Source organism: Gorilla gorilla, chromosome 6 (assembly GCF_029281585.2).
Source record: "Gorilla gorilla gorilla isolate KB3781 chromosome 6, NHGRI_mGorGor1-v2.1_pri, whole genome shotgun sequence".
Lineage (NCBI taxonomy): Eukaryota > Metazoa > Chordata > Mammalia > Primates > Hominidae > Gorilla > Gorilla gorilla.
The window spans coordinates 34,129,900-34,152,434 of NC_073230.2; the positions used below are offsets into that span (position 1 = coordinate 34,129,900).

General features: G+C 36.0%; 1 protein-coding gene across 5 annotated transcripts in view; it reads right to left on the reverse strand.

The window, feature by feature from the left end:
* SKAP2 (src kinase associated phosphoprotein 2) overlaps positions 1 to 22,535 on the reverse strand; it is a 212,628-nt gene that overhangs the window by 37,007 nt on the left and 153,086 nt on the right. The gene's annotated exons all lie outside the window — the stretch shown is intronic.

Below are 22,535 nucleotides of genomic sequence, written 5' to 3' on the forward strand. Positions count from 1 at the left end.
CCTGAAGAATTAAAAAAAAAAAAACTGCACCCACCCCTCTTTTTAATAGATATTTGGCCTTCTCTCTGAGTTAAGCAAAGAGAGGAAGAATGGCAAATAGTTTGAGTCTTCCCAAATCTTTTTAGCATTTGAGAAAAGGCTTACTGTGGGAAAAGTCATGGCCCTTTTTCCCCCTTTTTAATCTATTTAATTTATAAAATTGATCCAGTTCCATAACAGATGGATTATTACCCTAATAGGGATTGCAAATCTGTCTAGCTATGCAGTTTTTACAAATTGGGCATTTACGGCTTACTAATGTTCTTATCTTTAGAATAAATAACCAAAAAGAAGAGTGATAAGCAAATGGCACCATTTAGCTGACACTGCTTGAAAAAAGGTTGAAGAAAATTTGTTAACACCAACTCAAGGTATGCGATGTTCACATCAAGGCCGAGGACTGATTTTATCATCTCTTCCAGGGAGAAGAGGAAGATGATATAAAAAATCTTTCACTTACATAATGATCACCTTTCTCACTAAATACCCTCAGAAAACAGCTTTACTAAATTATAATGTACTTTAAAACATAAAACACAGAATCAAAAGTTAAGCTCTGAAATAAAGTTTGGATTTAGATCTCCACCTGTCCAGGCATTATTTAATATTATATATTTTTCTCAGGAAATGTGAATATTTATTGCTTAAATGTTCACATTATATGCATTTATATCCATTATGTAACTAAATCCTCCAACAATTCTATGAGGTAATTATAAGTACTTTTATCATCACCATTTTATGAATATGAAAAATGAATTTATGGAGCTTGAATAACTTGTCAAGGTTCATACATCCAGTTAGTACATAAGCTGGGATTTTAACTTTAGGCATATGCCTTAACTCTAAGCCACAGTGTCTTCTCCTTTATTTTCATTAAAATCTTCAATTTACAGGTGGATTGCTTTCTAAAATTTTACTTAAAATACTGTCTGTTTGTGGACTTTGAAAACATTTTCACATAGAATAGTAGGTTCTACACTATCATAGCATCGTATCTGAAGTACATCTTAAGCAAACTTTTTAGTGCTGATTTAGAAACAATTGCAACCAGGGCTGCCCAAAATATATGGTCTTCTTTCTCTTCTCCCAGTTCCCCTTCCTCACCTCTAGCTTTTAACACACTCCTCTGTTCCTAAAGTTACACACTATTTGGGCATTGCACACAAGATGCCCCTGAGTGGGAGACGGAAGAGGTGACATGGGGGAACAGAGGACACCACCGGCTAGTCCTAGTGGTAAAATGTAAAAGATAGAAGTACTGGAAGGATATACACAAATGGAACCCCACCCGCTCTTCTCTCCCATGACCTGTGGCAAGTCACAAAGGCTGGAAGAAGGGTTGGAAAAGTTAGAGTCGAATCTAAGGGGTATGGGCAAAAGATTCAAAATTATGACAGCCAGGGAAAGTGAGCTCCCCAGGGGCCTATAAATCTAGAACTACTGGTAATATGAAGGATTTTTATATTATTATATTTTATTATACTTCTAAAGGACTGTTCTGTCTATTCAATAGACTATTATTTTACAGCAATAAAATACATATTTTTAAAAAGATATAAGCATGTGCCTTTTAGCATTATACAAACTTCAAAATGAATGGAAGGATAAAGATGACTGAAATAGCCTAGTTAGAGTCATGTTTACTCTTATGGAAATTTGGCAAAGTGGGGCCTATTGTTACAGCTCTGTTACTCACATAAACTGGACACTGCTTCTAATTCTTAGTGTCATCTCTGTATTTCAAAGTAGGAAGAGTAAGTCTATCCCATAGCACTTTGAAGAAGGATTTGGGGAAGACAATGAGATAACCAGATTTCTCAGGGGAAAAAATGAAAAATTAGTATGCTGTATCAAGTTTATTACCTTAGGAACTAGGAGTTTTGCAACAATTTACTAATTAAGCAACCAGGAAGGTTAATGTGATATAAAAGGCAACAAAATAAGCAATAGTTGTTCAACCACAAAATCTAATTTTCACCTTTGACATTCTATTATTCTAAGGTTTAATATGAAAAGGTTATCACTACCCTTCAAAAGCAAAAGGAAATACCATTGGATTGTAGTAAATTTCTGTACTATGACATTAAAATTAATAATTTAAACACAAATCTGCTTTGGGAGGCCAAGGCAGGAGGATCGCTTAACAGTTTGAGTTTATAGTGAGCAAAGATCATGCCACTGCATCCTGGCCTGGGTGACAGAGCAAGACCCTGTCTCTAACAAAAACAAAAACAAAAAAATACCCATACACACACAAATCGGAAAATGTGAAAATAACAATTTTTCACATAGACATATTTGTTAATATCATGATTGGGATGTTGAGGAAAAAACTTGAACTCAAGCAAAGATCTCATTTGATAGAGTCAGGAAAAAAAATCTTAGAAGGGAAAGAAACCTTAGATAGAATCTTGTTCAGTTTCCTCATTTCACAGAAGATGAGGTAAACTGTGGGTGCTGAATGACTGGACCGAGGGCACACAGCTTGCACACTGTACCCTTCTCCCTGAAACTGCCTTCTGTGCACCGCAGACATTTCTGAAAAGTTATCTGCTGCTCGAGAAGCACTCCTTTGTTTCAGGAGCAGTCTTGTATACACTCGATCACCTACAGGCAATTAGGCAATTATGGCAAAAAGGAATGTATATAGGTTAAAAACAAAGTTTTCACAGGTCAGATTCGGTTGGTCAGAAGCGACTGTGAATTAGAAAATGATCCTACGCCTAAAGAGTACTAGGTATTAGGAAGTTATGAAACGGAGCTCCTTCTTGTCCCATTGCATTATTCACTGTATGATAAAAATTCTCCTTTACAACCCAAATTCTTAGCTTTTTATTAAAGTTTATAACAAATTGTGTAATTCTAAAATTCTTTTAGTCCAGGAAAGTCTGAATTCATTTATTTTTCACTTACAGTAACCTCTATCTGGCTCTGGATTTCTGATACAATTACAGCTCTTTTTTTTTTTCATTTAAAGTAACCCTTTTTCTTATACTCTTGTTACAAAAGCAATATCTACTCATTGCTGAAAGTCAGAAAATAGAGATAAGCAAAATAAATAAATAAATCATCCATGATCCAAGCATAACCACTATTAACACCTTCTTCTAGGCTACCTTTATTCAGCTACTGGTTTTTCTTAATTCTTATTTTAAATAAAATACCCCAAATGCATACATATTTATTGTCCCCATACATTTCTTATCCCAAAAGTATATATGCATTTCATTGTAAACTGTTTTGAATCCTTTTTTAGAAAGTAAAATACATCATCTCAATTTAGATTTTTTTGGCTTGCTTTAAATTTTATTAGATTAAAAAATACTATCTAGTGATAAATAGGTTGATGTTATGATTATTTGATTGTAATGTGGCTGTCTTATCAGGGTCTACAACTGCCTACTATAACCTCTGGAAAAACAGCTGATATATGGATGCAGAGCTCATTTGTTATAGGCTTTTGCTCTGTTTCCTCTGCTTGCCTATGCAAATACACCCTTTCTCATCATACGCAGTGCATCTTAACCTCATTTTCAAGAGCCCAAGAAAGAAAAAGCACAGTTTCATAGAAAGAACCATCACCATTAGACTTACTGGCTCCACATCCCTTATACCAGCAGTGCTTTCCAAGACCTGTTTGCAGGGTGGAGGGTCTGTGGGGTCAAAGCTATTTTCATAATAATACTAAGACATTATGTGTCTTTTTCACTATGTTAACATTTGCACTGATGTTGCAGAGCAATGATGGGTAAAACTGCTGACACCTTAGCATAAATCAACTTAGACTGCCCTGCACTGGCATAAAAGTAAAAAAATGAAAGAAGTCAGTTGCACTAAAGAATGTCCTTGATGAAGCAGTAATAATTATTTTCACTTAATATCAACCTTGAGTACGTAACTTCAATATTCCGTGTGACAAAATCAGAAGAATGTATAAAGCATTTCTGCTACACCACCAGATGTGTAAGAATCTGAGTGTTGAGCTGAATTAGCCGCTTTTTTATTCATGGAACACCATTTTTACTTGAATGACTGACAAACTGTGGTTATTTAGACTTGGGAATCTGGCAGACATTTTCTCAAAAGTAAATGAAATAAGCTTGTCATTTCAAGGGAAACAACTGATGGTATTTATTGCCAATGATAAAATTTGAGCTTTCAAGCAAAAATTAGAATTTTAGAAACTTGTATCTGCCACTGTTAGCTTGACAGCTCCCCACTATTTAAAGACTTTTCCAATGAGATGGATGGTGATATAAACAAAAGGTGGGTTTTTCTTAGGTTGTGTCATAGTTGTGTCAATATTTGTAGGTTCTGCATAATGTAATGAACTAGTATTTTCCAACTGACCAAAGCATGTTACAAAATCAAGCATGGGTAAAAGATCCATTCAACAAAGTGCAAGACAGGCCTATGAATTTTAATGTAAAAGAGTATGAAAAGTTCATTGGTATGGTTTCAGATTCCACATTGTACCAGCTTTTAACTACCACTTGTCGCATCTGGGTACAATATCAAAAAAGAATACCTACAATTACCTGCAAGTAAAGTACCTCCCTTTTCCTTCCTACATATCTGTATGAGGTGGATTTTCTTTATAAGTTAACTGTACTTAAACAATATATCACAATAAACTGAATGTAGAAGCAGATATGAAACTCTATTGTCTTCTACCAAGACAGACATTCAAGAAAGCTGTAAAAATGTAAACAATGCCATATTCTTCTAATTTTAGGGGAAAATATAGTTATTTTTCCTAAAAATAAGTTATGTACAGATGTAACAGGTTTATCATCATGACTTTTAAATTCATTAATAAATCAACGTTCTTTAAAGATCTGTTTTAATTTCTAATAGGGTAAATATTGAGATTTAACTATTTACCAACCTATTTATCATTAGATAGTATTTTTTAATCTAATAAAATTTAAAACAAACCAAAAAAATCTACACTGAGATGAAATACTTTACTTTCTAGAAAAAAATTCAAAACATAAACAAAAGCTTTTAAGGGTCCTTGATAATTTTGAAGATTGTAAAGGGATCCTGAGATCAATAAGTTTAAGAATGGCTACCCTGTACTTTCTAGGGTAGTTTTAGTTAAATATCTAAACATTGTTCATCCACCACATGAAAAAAAATGATATCCTGCTAACCTAGAACACTATTTGATAATTATTTTATGTTCCCAAAGCACACAATCTCAGGATTGAATCACATTAAACTGTTGACTCATATTGAGCTATTGACCAAAGTCCGTATGTGTTTTTCCCATTTTCTGTGAAGCCAAGTCTTTCCTTTCTTGTACTTGTGCAACTAGATTTTTGGAGCAAGTGGAATATTCTATCATATTTCATCTTGTTGGATTTGACCCATGATTTTGTTCTATTGAGAGCAAGCCTGTATCCAAAACAATGATGAATAGGTTGGATATGATAATATTGAAAATAAAGCCCTAAGGTATTCATAAAATCAATTAATTAGCACTCTTTGGACACAGCTGTAGAGTCAGTTATCTGGTGGTCTCTATATCTATAAAGATTTCGTGAGAATCCTGACCACATATCTTACTGAAGTCCAGTTATATGTCCACCAATCCCTGGAACTCATACTGGGTTCCAGTAATTAGTGTTTCATCTTCTAGTTAACATAAAAGACTCTCTTTCATACTCTATGTTAGCAGTTTCTGGAGTCCTCTTTATAGCCCATTAACTATCTAGAATTTTCAGAATTCATCTGAAAAGGGATACCAGATACGCTTTTCAGAACCAACACAGCCATCCCCAACTGCTGGGACTCAAGCTGCAGTTGGTTCATAACTGCGTCTCTCACTAGAAGTTGCCCTCAACTGCAGGGAATTGCTTCACTCAAGGTTATAGGGCCTCCCAGAGAATGGCTTGGAGCCAATGAATAGCTAATGCAGGAATACAAAGACAAGCCCCTATGCCTCAATTTGGCACAATCCTGAAGAGTCAGCCTAGCCTAGTCTGGCCTTCTTCACTTTCATCCAGCGTATGTCCTAAGATCACTCATCCATAAACCTTCTACATAAAACTGTCTTAGAGTCTGTTTCAGGGAACCCACCTTGAGACACTTTCTACTGTTTTTGAAGTTTATAATACAATTGCTAGACTCCAGACCTCTAAAGTCTTTCTCATCCTTCATGTTTCCCTCAAAATGAGTGACAGCAGCTCAATGACTTCATTTACAATTTCTCTTGTAATGTATGACAGTTTTACCTGGGCCAGAAGACAAACCCAAGTCCTACTTATCTTTAAAGCAAAGCTCAATCCCCACTCTGGGAAGCAGCTGGCCTCTCTCCCCTTTGTGTTCTCACAGACTTGGTCCAGGCCTCTATTATTCCACTCATAAGGTACTGCAAACATTCCTCTACTGTCCACTTTTACTCCAGGTGTGGACTCCCCAGTGACTTATTTATATTACCTAAACAAGCCTGGAACAAAGAAGGAGTTTGTTTTGGCTAGCTAGGTATTTTATTTGAATCTTTGTCAATCCTGGGCTTCTGTTCCCTCTTACCAATCTTATTACTTGGAGGATGATTCTTAACAGAAAAGGAGCAAATAGAAACTGAGCTGTTTTCTCTGAACCACTGTCTCTAATAAGTTTTGAAAACAAAAACACACAACTGTCATACATTTTTGGTTGTGCTTATCATAATTTATAAATGTAAGCTATTTTCATATTTTCTTTGGTTATTCAGCTATTTCAATTGTTGATGGATACCCCCTTTAAAATTCGCATTCAGGCTGGGCGCAGTGGCTCACGCCTGTAATCCCAGCACTTTGGGAGGCCAAGGCAGGTAGATCACCTGCAGTCAGGAGTCTGAAACCAGCCTGACCAATATGGTAAAACCCCATCTCTACTAAAAATACAAAAATTAGCCAGGCGTGGTGGTGGGCGCCTGTAAACCCAGGAGGCTGAGGCAGGAGGATTGCTTGAACCCGGGAGGTGGAGGTTGCAGTGAACCAAGATTGCACCACTGCACTCTGGCCTGGGCGACAGAACAAGACTTTGTCTCAAAAATAAATAAATAAATAAATAAATAAATAAATAAATAAATAAATAAATAAAACTTACATTCATTGAATAGATTCTAGCACAAGGATATTATTTTAACTTCTCTTTTTTTCCCTCATTAAGATCATTTACAATTAAAATTCAAATGGCATTTAAAAATACTTGTCATTAATACCACATATTTTTGCTTATTCTTTCCCTGAATTTTCTGAAATCTGCCTTCCTACAGTCTTAGCAAATGTGTGTGGCTAATGGGCAGCCTTTTCTTCGGTGGCTATCATGGATTCTAAGATGATATCTGCTTTTGTCCAATTTTTTCCACAATTAAAAGTGGACACCGTATCAGTTTCCTTATTTATTTCCTATATCCTTCTGTCTCACTCATTTTAAAATATGCCACTTCCATGTTTGAACTATATTTTTTGTTTTTTGTTTTTTTGAGGCAGGGTCTCATGCTGTCACCCAAGTTGGAGTGCAGTGGCATGATCTCAGCACACTGAAACCTCTACCTCCCAGGCTCATGTGATCCTCCCACCTTAGCCTCCCAAGTAGCTGAGACTGCAGGCGCACACTACTACATCCAGCTAATTTTTGTATTTTTTTGTAGAGACAGGGTTTTGCCATGTTGCCCAGGCTGGTCTTGAACTCCTGGGCTCAAGCAATCCACCTGCCTCGGCTTCCCAAAGTGCTGGGATTACAGGAATGAGCCACTGCGCCCAGCCATGTTTGAACTGTATCTCAAGAAAGAAAAAGATATGATGATAAATGATTGTTTATTGCTCTCTCTCCCCTTTTCTATATTCTTAGTGTCAGTTCGTCAGTTCTTCTTGTTTGAAGATTCCTAGTTGCTGCATACTAGAAAAACTAACCATCCTGATCCCCGGTTCTGTGTGTCCCAGTCAGTAAGAAACTGAGGATGGGGAGAGAGTCACACTCAGTCTTACTCCTTTGTGCTTAGTTTGCTGTGCCCTACAGTAATAGCTTCTACCTGCTTAGAAGGCCTCAATCCAAGGAATGAAAGGGATCAAGCACATAGTGTTGAATATTTAATATTTATAGGGCAATTATCAAATAATAGCCTCACTTGTATTTTTCTACTATCACCACATTTCCCCTCTGCAATATGATGTAACTTCTAATTTGCGAATAGAGATTATGACACATCAACATCTCGGCATACCACCACGATGTGGTATTTATCTTGAGCAGTGGTTATCAAACTTCAGCAGCATCAGAATCACCTGGTGGGCTTTTAAAACCCAGATTGCTGTGCCCCATGCACAGAGTTTCTGATTCAGTATATTTTGGCTGAGCTGGAGAAGGTGCATTTCTAACAAGTTTCCAGCCCATGCTGCTGGTCCCAGGACAATACTTTTGAGAACCATGGCTCAGAGCCGTATCTTCGAAGGCACAGGTGTCCAACCTTTTGGCTTCTCTGGGCCACCCCAGAAGAAGAAGAATTGTCTTGGGCCACACATAAGATAAACTAACACTAACAATACCTGATGAGCTTTAAAAAAAAAAAATCCATGCATAATTTTCATGATATCCACCACCACAAATAAGCAAAAAACTCCCTGCATTCAAAGGATTGGACATGGTTGTCCTAAGGCTTTCTTTTGCATAAGGTCTCTAAGGTTTCAGTGTTCTATCATTATTTGAAGGTAAGTACGTTTTAAGCTTCAAAATACAGATATATGTCACTAAATAATACCAAAGTAAAATTAATTATATAATGGAATTAGCAAAACAGGAGTTAATCCCATATATGCATTTGAAAGATACAACAGAACTATATAAATGCAATATAATTTGTAGTCCAGAAGTTTATATTACCCTCTTTCACTAGCTATACAAACTTAGACAAGTTAATTAAACTCTCTGAACCTCAGTTTTTTCATCTGGACAACAGAACTATAAAATCTGTTTTAGATAATTATTATGAGGATGAAATGAGGTAAAGTGGTCAACACAAATATGCATAGCAGATTTGTAACAGTGATTATAATAATCTGTTTACTGTGTACTAAACACCACTAGGTACTATATACATAAATCTCATTCAAAACCCATCATTACCATTTTACAGATAATGAAACGAAGGCACAGAAACACTTAAGTAACTTGTTCAGCATAACACAGCTATAATAATAATTAGTGTCAGGATTTACACCCAGGCAGTCTGCCTCCAGAGCCCAGGTTCTGAAGCACTACAGTTTTTCTTCCCTTTGGGTGTAAAACCTTGCATATATTACTTGCTCCTGTTTGTTAATTAATTAAACAGCATTTTAACCTATTGTCACAACATGCAACTTACGAGAAAGTTAATATCATGATGTCATATTGACATATATTCTTATTTTAAACACTCTTCAATGACAAAATAATTTGGCTAACTGACGATCGTTTAAAAAAAATGCTCCTTTGAAAAATAGTGTACATTTTTGAAAAAACAGGAGACAAGTCATGTTTGTAATGGCCACAGAAAGTGAAAAATTTGGCATTTGCCCCTTCCATTTTTCTTCCAGTTGAAAGGCAGCTTGCAAACGGAAAAATCATCTCCCATCACCTCCCTCCCAGAGACTAAATGTGATGAAAAAACAGAGTTAGGCCAAGCCCTGAAGCAAGCAGGGCTGAGAGCAGCTTCAGTCCTAGCCAGGAGCCTAAGAAGATTGATTAATCGTGAATACGACAGCTATAGTTTCTTACCAGATGTGACTGCAGTAAGACATGAAAAATACAGCAAATTAAAGCACTTTTCGTAATACGAAAGAATGGCACTCTCAAAATATGAATTTCCACGTACCTATGAGTGGCTGTGCACAGACTTTCAGAATTGTTTTTAAGAAGTTTTCAATTCTAATGTAAGAGATATCTTCTTGACATACAGACTAATTTATGATAAAATAGGTTATAATGGCTGAAGAGAAAAGATGTGCTAGAACTAGTATATTTCTGTAGAAAGGGGCTGCCAAAAGAAGCAAGGTAGAACCTGCAGGGGGAAGAAGGGGAGGTTAGGCATGTAAAACTCATCTGATGGAGGTCTTGATGCTCATTCTTGCAAAATAGCATTTGCTGTCCTTCAAAGTATGTAAGAATAAAAATTTGAGCTCAAAAACCAACACACTTGCTCAGTTTTGGCCCCCTAAAGGGATAGGTTGAACTCTCATTTACAAAGTTTCTCTTACTTGGATTCCAGAAATAAAGCCAACATCAACAAAATGTCTGCTCTTATGTAAAAGAGCCAGAATATTTTTAATGTACATGGCAGGCAAACCAGATCTTACTTTTTTAAGGTCTCACCCACAGTGTCCCAGAGTAGCAGATGAAGTAAATTTATCCACTCTGGGAAGACAAATCCCTGCCACCTTAGGGACCTAGGGTCTAGGCAGTGCCAGTGCTCCAAAACTAACCTCTAGCCTATTTTCCAGTATGACGAAACTTTCTTGTTTTCTCATCCCCAAATAACAATTGATTTTTTTTAAAGTTAAATATGAGATTTTATAAACTTTTCCTAGCACTTTTAGTTAAAATAAATGTTATGCTATAATTATGTACATTAAAATGCAATTTGGGATTTTATTTCCATCTAATTAAATAATGCAATCAAACATGTAAATTTAATGGCAAGCCCAACCATAGTACTTAATTAAGGGATCACTCAATGTTTACTGTCCTTGCTGAGAGTAAATCATTGATTTAAAGAGAATACACAAAATGACATATGAAATTTCCTGAACAGTCTACTTAAGAGCATAATGTTAACTATCTGAATGTAGTTTAACAGCATGACTTATTTACACCTATTCTAGCTAAATAAAAGTAGTTCTCAAGCAGTGATTAAAGAATTCAGGTGGTTTTATTATAAACAACTTTATCATATGACCCTTTACTTAGCTTCGGAAAATAATTCCTGGATTAAAAAAACTCAACTAGAAAAAATACCTCAGTATAGTTCAATTTAGTGAGGAAATACAATACACTACTTGGCATGTGTCCACAGGAAAAGTCTGGCTCCCAGATGCTTCTTGCCAACCCACAGTGGATTCAACAATGTTTAAACAACTGACAACGTACACTCATAGCTCTGATGACAAAGTGGCCAAAAATTTAGCAGGAGCCTGTCTCATGGGTATTTTCATATATTGAAAAGTTAAAATCAAAACAAAACAAATCATAGGGACATACATACACACTTCACAAAAGATTCAACACAATTCAGTTAGGTTTTTTTAAAGTAGATGTTGCCAAAATTATTTTAAAATTAACAAATAAGACATTCTGCTGCTAGAAACTCAAAATATATCAATGTTTTTTATTGTATAAGTGTTATTAAAAGTGAGAAATATAACCCTATTTGGTTACCTATGCCCAAAGTCCAACAATAACTCTTTCTAACAAATAGATTAACTGTCTCCATAACTCATTCATTATAATCATACTATTTATATTAATATCCATGACTCTCTAACACATGTACCCATAGCTAACAAGTGTTTTTATTAGTTTGAATAAAATGAAATTGCCAATATTTTCCTAATTTTGACCTCCCAAAACAATAATTTTATAAGAGTCAAGGGTAAAGCAAAACTTCAAACTTTTGGCACCAAATTTTGACATCGAAGTGGTAGCTTTATTTTCTTAGTTATATAATATCTATTTTTTTTTATAACTAGCCCTCAACGTGTCTCATTTAACTGAACAGTCTTCTTTCCAACCAGGAATATTCTAAGTAAAATCTATATCCTACTGCAGCAGATTCAAGTATAAACAGAATATTGTTAATATTTAATATAAAATCAGCTGTCACAAATGTAGCGAACAGTGAAAAAGCCATGATACAAATAAAATTACTTCATGTGATTTTTCCTGTTTCCAGATGACAAGTTTCTTTGAGATGATATTCTCTCTCTTAATAACAAGCAACTTCTGTCACATAATGTTTATCTCATGTAAGTTCTACAAATGAATAGTGCAAAAACTGGTTTGACTTTCTAGGGGAGAAAATGATTGATCAACACACAGAATAAAATAGGTTATTTAAATTAGAAGGACTTCAGCTGATTGAAATGCCAGCCCCATTTTAAAGATATATTCTAAAGTAACCACATTAACCTAATTCAACATGACTTCAAATGCAAATATGTATTAGTCTTAGCTTATAAAACCAAAGTGTACATTTGGGTCTGGATGGATCTCTATTTGATTTAATTTTTGAGTAATTCTTTGTATATACAAATGTAATTTTTATCCTAAATAGCATTAAGCAGCTAATTGGGATAATTTGCTTCATAAATTCAGCGGCCATTTAAAATCTCTTCCTTCATAAATTTAACAAAAATTTCTTCTTGTCAAGAAGTAATTAAAGCCAGGCACAGTGGGTCACACCTGTAATCTTAGCACTTTGAGAGGCCAAGGCAGGTGGATTGCTTGAGCCCAGGAGTTTGAGACCCGCCTGGGCAACATAGTGAAATCTTGTCTCTACTAAAAATACAAAAATTAGCTGGGCATGGTGGTGCACACCTGTAGTCCCAGCTATTCGGTAGGCTTAGGTGGGAGGACTGCTTGAGCCCAGGAAGTCGAGGCTGCAGTGAGCCAAGATCACACCACTGCACTCCAGCCTGGGTGACAGAGTGAGATACCATTTCAGAAAAAAAAAAAAGAAGTAATTAATATTATAATTATAAAGCCCCTTAGTACATAGGAGACAGGATATTAGACACCTAGCACAGAACCTTGCCTATAGCACATACACAAAATTTTGTTTGACTTGAAATAAAGTTTCTAAATCAAGCACTTATAATTAAGTCTTCACTGCAGTGTTAATTCATTACTTATGGCTTAGGAATTCAACCTCTAGCAATATGGTCAACCAAGCTGAAACAGACCTGTCCTTCCCCACTTGCTCAAAGCAACATACTGATCATTTGCATGGTGCGGTTGAGGCTGGAGTTTTAACATCTTCATGGACACAGGAGACAAGGCTTTGGGCCTGTGAGAAGCACAGAGATACAAACGAGACCCCCAACAGCCCAGGGAAGAAACAAGTAAGGTTTCTGTTTTTCCAGGGCTGGAGGTCATGGGGCTTCCTGTGAGAAATCAAACCCCCAAGCCTGTCCAATGTGAGATCCAAGTTTATACCATCCTCAAGCATGGTATTCCCAAGCCAAGAAATTTCACATAAAAATTTCAAAACCCCTGGGGTTCTAGCAGAAGCAAACATAAAACCATCGTTAGGAGAAGCACTTAAGAAAAACACTTCCAGAACCCAGGGCATACGGCACTCTCATAGAGGTAAGGAGAAAACCTGATAAGCTCACAATACATGGACCTAGCAGAAGAGACTTCCAAGTAAACAGGCAAATTCCTGTGTGGCCAGCTCTAACAGAAGTCAACCCTGAAAGCTGAAGGAGCACAGAGAAGAGCTAAGAAATTAAGGAAAAGTCCAAGGCAATGTGAATTGTTATTTTCATAGCATTTCTAAGCTAGAGATTCAAAACACATTATTACACTGGTCCCATCTCTTTGCTTTCACTGGGTGAAGGATTGATCCCACGTGAATGTTTGCTGGGGCTTTGGACCATCTGGTTTTTAATGTCTTGAGCAATGGGGTTTCTTCCACCACTTCCTTTGGAAAGTCTTTTTTTATTATTGTAGGGGCAAAAAACAATGGGTTTAAATGTTGAAGGGATTTGGGGGGTGTTTTCAAAGTCTTTTTCTTATTAACTCTTTCTTAAATCTCTTCATGAATATGAACTCCCCTGTTTCCCTATAACATTGAATGTGCTATAATCTGGTCTCTTCCGTATATACCAATAGTTACCCCACCTAAACATTTTTCAAAAGGATCTCCATTTAGTAAACTCCCCAACCTTAATCCTTTTACTTTCATCTTCAGAATGTTCTATAGGTGGTGTTCAGGACCACATATTTCTCATTGGGTATGAGTGGCACTGAACAGACAAGCCCTTTTAGGTATCTCATTTACTGCCATAGACTTGGCTTGGATCTTTGTTCTTTATCAGTCTCTCTTCGGCCTCTTTTCATAACCATTTCTTATAATTTGTTATATTTATTTCTAATTAATAAATTCTGAGTCATATTGGTTAACACTGTATCTCCAGTGTCTAGCACAGTGCCTGACATGTAATAGCTGCCTAATAAATATTTGTTGCATGAATAATTGAATTGCTTACATAAAAATTGGGTGTTTTCTTTTTGCTTTTCTCATTTCATGTTTCATTTTCTTTAGTATTCTTTTTCAGTTGATTTATTAGAATATTAGATGATCTCTGCAGAATACTTCTAAATTAATGCTGAGCTCTTAGAAAGTATAAAATAAAAACCTAGGTTCAAATTCACATAAAGTATCTAGACATGTATATCTACATGTGTTGGGGTTACTGTCTTTTATACTTATATCTTAAGTATAAAATATAGGGAGATGGGATATTTTATTATGGGTACAGATGACCTTTACCTTATCAGGCTAGGTTTCCAGGAAGAACTGAGATGTAGGGTAGTTTCTGAAAGAAAACACAGGCTGCTAACAGAAGTGAAATGAGGCTATCTGGTATATGAGAGAGTGTAATAGACAATGTGAAATTGGGAGCAGGACTCATAAGCAGTGGGCTGAGAAAAGGAACTAGCTTAATAGAAGCAAAGAGTGTGGAGTGCAAAAGGGAAACAAAGGGCTTAAAGTATGTCAGAGCTAGTACTAGGAGTGAGCAGCCTGAATCTTAACCTCAGCCTTCCTTTTTTGAGGCCCTCCAATGATTCCTCTCTGCCCACTGAATCAAAGTAATTGCCTGAAAGATAATGTTTAAACATTTTCCCCAAGGACTTATCTAATCATTGATTCTTAAACCTTGTTTCACCATCCTTTAAGTTGCTTGTGCAGATTTCCATATCTGAGTTTACTTTTAAATATAAAATGTACCATTTGCTTACTAGTCACATTAAGTCCTTATAGAAGGCAGGTTTTAAAAATCCTAACTATGATCCTGTGCTCTTTAGATCTACTTTACCTGTGTTAATGAATGAGTGGAAGCAAAGGAGAATGTCATTTCCTGGGAAATGTCTTGCTCAAGATGACTAGCCTGCCGTAGGGAACTGGTAAGTCAAGTTGGTTCTGTTGCTCATAGTAGATGATTTATCTTTAATGGCCCAAAGGATTGATGATATAAGAGCTTTTCATCACTCAATGTATTACATTTCCTAAGTTTATTTGAGACTCTGCCCATTGGAACAGTAATGTTAGATTTTAATGAAGTTATGGGGGATCAGCCATGCTTCAATATACCACTGAATCATTCTTTTAGGATTCTGCAGTAATTCATGTCAGGAAAATAATCATCATAAAGAGAGAAAGTTTCTCTTAATTTACCTAATAGACCCCTTTAACTAAAGACTTTGCACTATTCAGGTATTATTTATTGAATTCTTATGAGGAAGCCACTTGGTCAAGTACTCTGGGGGTGCCAGGAAATATAAGGTTTGATCCTTGCACTAGAGGAGTTTGCAAATATAATAAAGCTATAAGGAACCATCCATTTGCTTGTTTGCCAAATAATCACATGAAAAGTGGTAAGATTTACAGAATAGCAGATATCATTTAAAATATCACGAAGTTGTAATTAATATTCAAATGAATGGTGTTAGAAAAGTTTAGAGAAGCTCAGAGAAGCAGAGGTCACTTCATGCTGGGATAGCTCTTTTGGGGAGATGGGATTTGATCTGGGCCTAGAGAGTAGGGAGGATATGGTTAGAAACTGAACAAAGGGGACAGCATTCTATAAAGACAGAAGTGTAAGAACACAAATGTGAGGTTGGAAATGTATGGGATATGCGTGGGGAAAATAAAGAGCAAGTCAGCTTGTTAAAATTGGAGAAGTGTTGCATTATAACAGTGATTAGGCTAGAATGTGAGATTTCAGCAAGACTGTGGAAGACCTTTGAATGCCAAGGTAACAAATACGCATTTTATCCTATGGTCTGTGGTGAGCCATTTAACATTTTGGAGCAGCAGAAAGATAGGACTTAAGAAACTTCTGAAGTCTTTTTTTCTTGAAAACATTTTCCCCACTAAATGAAAAATTATTAACCGGTTTATAAAGGAGGTTTTGAATTCTTTTATATACGTTGTCTCAGCATCAGATGAGATGTTCTGAATATGTGTTAATTTCCAGAATGCTGGAGGATAATGATATTATAATACTATATTTACTATTATACCATGATACTATACTGTGTTTATTAACTCACCCTATACTTATAAAAATACTGTATTATGCCCAATAAATATAGAGAATTTCAAGGGTATTGTGTTTCTAGTGGAATGACCATGAAGGTTCCACCTGAGTGGGTTTAACGAGAATACTACATTTATACCAATGCTATATAATGGTGTAATAAATATATAGAATCAACAAGGGTATTTTCATTGTTTCTGAAGCAGTGACTATAAAGGTTCCACAAAGGTGTGGATAGAGGAAATAATGGCCAAGATATATAGTAATACACACTAGGCTTTGGAATTGGTGAGAGCATATGTTTTTTAATTGTTTTTTTCCTATAGTTAGATTTCATATATCTGTTCCTCTTATTAAATTATGGTATATTTGAGAACAGGGGCTATTTATTGATCATCTGAGTACCCACCCTATACCTTGCAGATAGTGAGATATGTTAGAAAATATGGTAGAGTTCATCAGCGACTTTGTGGACAAAAAAATGAAAAGCCACATCAGCTAAAGTTTGATCTGTGTGCTATTTGACTGGATTTTTGTCACTGAATTAATTAACTCAATATATTGATTTTGTTTAAGGTATCTAGAGCTACACAGTTGATGAAGGCAGTCCAGGGAAGGGCTAAGGGTTAGTGAAGAGTTCAGTCTGTCTGGAGCATAAGTCTGAGCAGCAGAAATGGGATTGGAAAGGTGGATTTGTGTGGGACCATGGCTCAGGGCCTGGCCAGTTAGTTTGAACTTGGTTTACTAGGGGTTGGGAACTCATAAAGGTTAATGAGCAAGGGATTAATTTGACCATGTTATATTTTAGGAAATCAATCTGTTGGCACCACGTAGAATAGGCTATATCAGGCTGGTTAGAGAAAGAGATACACACACAGGAAGTGGGGAGACCACTTAGGAGCTTTTGTAATGATCCAGGTGAGAAATTATTAAAGCCTGAGTGAGCAGAGAGCCAGGGATGGATGATGTTTTAGTGGCAGAATCAGGAGTAACTGGCAACTGACCAAATTAGGAGAGGTGGGGAGACCAAGAAAGAAGTCAATGATGGGTTTGAGGGTTCTTTTTTTAAACTTGAGTAACAATTGATACGGTTAGTAGAAATAGAAAAGAAAGGAGGTAGAGCAGCATAGGTTGAATATTCCTCATCTGAAATGCTTGGGACTAGAAGCGTTTCAAATTTCAGATTTTTTTGAATTTTGGAACACTTGCATTATACTGGTTGAGCATCCCTAATCTGAAAATCTGAAATCTGAAATACTCCAATGAGCATTTCCTTTGAGTGTCAAAAAGTTTCAGATTTTGGAACATTTCAGATTTCAAATTAGGAATATTCAATCTGTAATTTGATCTTAAATACAAGTTTGATATGATGGCCAAAAATTATTTGAAATAAAGCCAGAGCTCAGAGGAGAGAACATTTATGAAGATGAGATTTGGTTGGTACGTTATCTCTTCTGGTGTCTTTTTTATATGTGTGCAGTAAATGCTTATCTGATAACTAAGGACAAGGCAATTCTTAACATATTTTTGTTGAGAGACAGTACAGTTATTGGCTAAAAGCTTAACCTCCAGAGTCAGAATGCCTAGGTTCAAATCCCAACTCTGCTATCTCCTAGCTTGTGCCTCTAAACAAGTTACCGAATCTTTCTGTGCCTTAGTTTCCTTGTCTGTAAAACAGAGATAGTAATAATACCTATACCATCAACCACTTATGCTTATTAAATAATACTTAGGAAAGTACCTGGCATATGCTAAGTGTTAACCATTATTATTATAATTATCATCATATCTTCTACATTCTTTTGATGAGCTAGCTACCCAGTGAAGATGTTTTACTTTGCTCTGACCATATGCACCTCTGTGTAGTGATGTGGAAGGTATAAAGTTGTCCAGGGAGAAGGAGTAAAGAGAAAAAGGTCTCTTCCAATCCAAATTGTTCATCTCATAAACAGCATCTGATTTGTGTGGGCAATCTTATATAATTATACATGTCAGCCTCACTAAAGTAATTCAGGACACATTTTTCAAGTGTCATTTATGCACATGGGGCTGTGATTCTGTTCTAGGAAGGCCCTGCTTAACCTGGCTGTTGCCCTTCTCTCCAATCTCATTTTAACCTCTCTGCCTGGCTACATATGGCCCTCCTTTCTGGTTCTTGAACACCCCAGGATTGTCCATGCTCAGAGCCTTTGAATTTGGTGTTCACTGTGCCTGGAAAGTGCTTCATTTGGCTTTTTGCATTTACCAGTTTTATCCAAAAGGCTTCAGTTTAAATGTCATCTCTTCTTTAACCATAGAATACACATCATTTACTCCCTCTCACATTATCCTCTTATCTTGTGTCACCTACTACAATCTGTAACTATCTTAATAGGGACTAGGTCTGCCTTTTTCATGCCTAAACTCCCAGCACCTAGAACAGAATCTGACATGTAATGGGCTTTCAATAAATATTTGCTGGATGAGTTAATTAAGTGAATAATAATAAGATGATATGAGAAGGTAAGACAAGATAAAAACAAAAAGCTTCAGTATTAGGAAAGCATACACTGGAAAATAATTTGAAACAATCAGTAAAAAGCAACAGGAAATGTGGAAATGTAATACAGTGCTAAGATGCTTATTTGTTCTTTTTTGGTTTTTTTTTTTTTTAGATGGAGTCTTGCTCTGTCGCCCAGGCTGGAGTGCAGTGGCGTGATCTCGGCTCACTGCAAGCTCCGCCTCCCGGGTTCACACCATTCTCCTGCCTCAGCCTCCCGAGTAGCTGGGACTACAGGTGCCCGCCACCATGCCCAGCTCATTTTTTGTATTTTTAGTAGAGACGGGGTTTCACTGTGTTAGCCAGGATGGTCTCGATCTCCTGACCTCATGATCCACCTGCCTCGGCCTCCCAAAGTGCTGGGATTATAGGCGTGAGCCATCGCGCCCGACCTAAGATGCTTATTTGTAAATATAATATGTAAACAAGAAAACAAACTGGAGAAGGGCAAAGGTGGAGACAGTTTCAAGACAAAAGCGGTGGTAAGTAAAATCAAATTTCTAGAGATGAATTTGAGGACCAAGACTGATGATTAGGAGAGTACTGGTGACTCTGAAGAAGCTGGTTTAGTTAAGGAATGAGGATAGAAAACCAAACTGCCTGAGGATAAAGAGTAAGCAGGTGAAGAGACAACAGGAACAAAGGGAGCTCTTCCAAGAATTTGTGTGCTTAAGAGAAGCACGGTTAGGTTGTAGTTCCTTGAACCAGGATGTGAAGAGGCCCATGCAGGAGGCAGATTTGGGATCTAGTCCAAAAAACTCAGACCTTGCAACTGAATGTCCTTATTATATATATATATAAAAAAACTGCCCCATCTTAACTTCTTTAATAAGGAACAAAGGGGCTAATGGATAAGCGGCTATAAGCAGTTGTTATTTCTTCATAAAAATTCTAACGAAGTTCTAATAAAGAAAAAAACATCTATAAACGAATGTTTTATTTGAAACAAAATTAAGGTAAAATTTCACTTAAGCTTAATTAAGTTAAATTGGATTTTTTCCCATTTTGTTGAAAGTTTTACATTACTCAGCTGTAGCACTTGCTGAGGCCAGATATGAAGAGTGCTTATATTTATCACTGACATTTTGTTGAACTTGTTCATTCTTATTAATCACTGCTTTAAAGTAAGCAGCTGAGTACTCTTAGGAAGCTGATATTCCCAGCTGACCTATCTGCAAAAATAGTGAAGCCTGATACTCTCCTGCTGCAGTCTGTCTCTATAGATGTATGTGTTCATGTGGCTATGTGTACATATGTGTGTATTTTTTTTTCTGGGATTAAAGAAGCAAATACATTTTCGTGAAGCTACTACAAACTTTATCATATTCTATCTTCTGAAAGAATGGATGAATTAAAAACAAAAGCAGGCTGTGATCTGTTTATATTCTATATGGGAGACAAATCATATCTGAAGAATGAAGACTCCAGTTTAAAAGTCTGATATGAAGATTGTTAGAAGCTATGTCTTTACTTGTTGAGATTTCTTGGTGGCAAAGGATAAAACACTTGATTATGTTCAGATACAAATCCTATCGTGTGAATATCTGACCTTCTGGTACAGTGTTAGGATTTTTCATCCAGGATTCACAGAAAAAACGTAAAAACCTAGCCCCATTAACATAATTTTTCTTTTTGCTTTACAAATATTAGCATTTTAATTTGATTAAAGTGGTTGACATTTGCTTATCTTCTGGTTCAGAATTTTAATATGTATTCTATTGGTTCCCTCAGCAATGTAAACATAAATATGTGACTCTAAAAGTTTTGAATTCAATGGCTAAGTGATCCAAACCATCAATAATTTCTAGTGATTCTATTTGGTTCTTTAAAAAAATCTGATCTTTTTTTCACAGGATCTTTTTCTCCTGTTAAAGTTTCTTTTCCTTATTTTATCCTTGAATCATTGTAAATAATGTTGATTTTATAGCCTTTATAGTTCTGTCATCTCCAGTTCTTTGGGGATTAATTCTCCCCAAAGAATTAATAACATGGCCAAGCACAGTGGCTCAAGCCTGTAATCACAGCACTTTGGGAAGCCGAGGCGGATGGATCACCTGACGTCAGGAGTTCAAGACCAGCCTGGCTAACGTGGTGAAACCCCGTCTCTACTAAAAATACTAAAAAATTGGCCAGGCGTAGTGGTGCACACCTATAATCCCAGCTATTCGGGAGGCTAAGGCAGGAAAATCACTTGAACCCAGGAGGTGGAGAGTGCAGTGAGCCGAGATCATGCCATTGCACTCCAGCCTGGGTGACAAGAGCAAAACTCTGTTCCCTCCCCCAAAAAAAGAGTTAATAACGATGCTACAATGCTACAAGTTGTTATTGATACTAATTTCAGTGTATTTCATATGGAAAACTACATATTTTGTCATTTCCATTGTAATTTCCTCTTTTAACTCATGAACTATAATTTTTTCAGCTTCCAAACACATGGGTTTGGGTATTTTAAACTACCTTTTCAGAGTTGGCTCTCAATTAAATTTAATTGTAGTTAAAGACCATAGTCTGTATAACACAGATTCAGTGTAATTTGTTGAGAGTTTAACTGTGAACACATATGTAGTCAATTTCTATGATTATTCTATGTGTATTGAATGAACAAATATTCTCTACTATGCAATGTTAGTTTATATCTTTTTGATAGATTATTAATTTTGTGGTTAAATCTTTATATCCTTACTTATTTTTTGCCTCCTTGGTCTCTCAGTTTTTGAAAGGGGTATCTTAAAATTTCCCACTATGATTAAGAACTTGTCAAATTAGTCTTATATGTTTTTGTATTATAGATATTAGGGTTATATAGTTAGATGAATTTGAGCTTTATCTTCTTTCATTTTTGTTATGTAGTGTCATTCTGTAGTCCTATTATTGCTTTATGCCTTAAATTCCATATTATCTGATGTTAACATAGCTATAGTAGCTTTCTTTGGATAGAAATGCATGGTGTATTTATTTCCATTTCCTTACTTTGAAACTTTCTATGTGGTTTTGTTTCAGGTGTATCTCCAAGAAGAATAGTGCTAGACTTTTAAAAATATCTAATGCAAACATTTATTTTAATAGACTAAGTTATATTTATCATTCTTACTTTTATATTATGGCTCAATTTTACCATATTTTCTCTTTGATTTCTTGTTTGTTGCCTTCTTTTGTGTTTAAATTGTTTTAAGTGGTCACCTTTTATTTACCCTCTGCTTCTTTGAGCAACGCAAGATTGCATTCTATTTCTTTAGTACTTAACTCTAAAATTTTAACATACATTTCCTAACAAAAATTAAAATTAGTATTCCTCTCCTCCCTCCTTCTGAACAGGACAACATCTGGCATGCTTTCACTACCCCCCATCTCCATCTTGCCCCAGCTAACTTTTAAATTATTGCCTAAATTTAGTTTTGCCTCTTTTTTAGATTAAAACAAAGCTTATTTTAAAATAATCAATAAAGTTACTGACACATTTTGCCCATTTCCATGCTCCATCTTTCCTGTGTATTCTCCATCTTTCCTGTGTTCACTCCTTTTCTGGCTGAAGCACATATAACGGGCAGAGCTGGGATTCAAAGTGATGTGTGTTTCCTTCCAGAGCCCCTTCTTGCAACCACAACAATCTACTAGTCACAGATACAGAGGAAGGTACTCTGGGTGTCTGCAGCAAGGCGTAGAGC